The 1,093-nt window shown below is 32.6% G+C and overlaps 1 protein-coding gene across 3 annotated transcripts in view; it reads left to right on the top strand.

Moving 5' to 3' along the window:
• plxnb2a (plexin b2a) overlaps positions 1-1,093 on the top strand; it is a 186,851-nt gene that overhangs the window by 154,715 nt on the left and 31,043 nt on the right. The gene's annotated exons all lie outside the window — the stretch shown is intronic.

Genomic DNA, 1,093 nt, shown 5'->3' with positions numbered 1-1,093 from the left:
AAATAAAGTTGTTGATTTGTAGAAGTTGTTTCTGATTTGAACAAATTCCATTTCATGATTTTTTTTTTCCTCATGGAGTAATTTTAACATCAATCCAGGCTCCGATTATCTTTCAGGGAAAATCATATTTAGTCTTTCCATAAATCCTCATTTATTGGGTATTTTTTCAGCACAAATGAACATTTTATTTGCTAGAGTTTCTTAAGCTGTTGGAAAATTCTCCAATTTACAAGTTTCCATAAATCACCAACTTTATTTGACTGAATCTTAATTCTCTGTAAAATATTTGAACTTTCTGATGAAGATTTTCTCTTTAACGTCAAAGTGGATGCTAACATCCGGATGCTAGCTTACGCTACGAACGACTTTTAAGGTGTGATGATAAATAAAGCCGTTTACCGTTGTAAAACCGGTATTTTCTAAATATATTATGAATTCACCGTGTCTCCAACTTTATTATCTGCTCCTGTGAAACAGTCGAGAGTCTGTCGCTGCCTATTAGCCAGAGCGGCTTCTGCTACATGAGAACAACGGTCTCAAAAGTTATGTATGTTTAGGAAAACTCCCGGTACTGTCTGTAAACAACAACAGCTATTTTTGAATTTAGCTAATATTTTAGCTACATGCTAGCTGTTTTGGCTAATTTATAATGTTTTTACTTTTTTTTGTGTGGCCATTTTGGAATTTAGCTAATATTTTAGCTACAATGCTAGCTGTTTTGGCTAATTTATGCTGTTTTTAGTTTTTTTGTGATCATTTTGTAGTTTAGCTAATATTTGAGCTACATGCCAGCTGCTTTGGTTAATTTGGGCTTTTTTTACATTTTTTGAGGCTAAACTGAGGTTTGGCTAATATTTCAATATTTCTGTTTTGGGTAATTTAGGCTTTTTTCAGTTTTTTAGGCTAATCTGGAGTTTAGCTAATATTTTAGCTACAATGCTAGCTTTTTTGGCTAATTTATGCTGTTTTTAGTTTTTTGTGGCCATTTTGCAGTTTAGCTAATGTTTTAGTACATGCCAGCTGTTTTGGTTAATTTATGCTTTTTTCAGTTTTTAAGCTAAACTGAAGTTTGGCTAATATTTCAGCCACGTGC

The sequence above is a fragment of the Oryzias melastigma genome, linkage group LG23 (assembly GCF_002922805.2).
Source record: "Oryzias melastigma strain HK-1 linkage group LG23, ASM292280v2, whole genome shotgun sequence".
NCBI lineage: Eukaryota > Metazoa > Chordata > Actinopteri > Beloniformes > Adrianichthyidae > Oryzias > Oryzias melastigma.
Note: the sequence above shows the minus strand (reverse complement) of the source record. Positions and strands in the feature narration are given on the sequence as shown.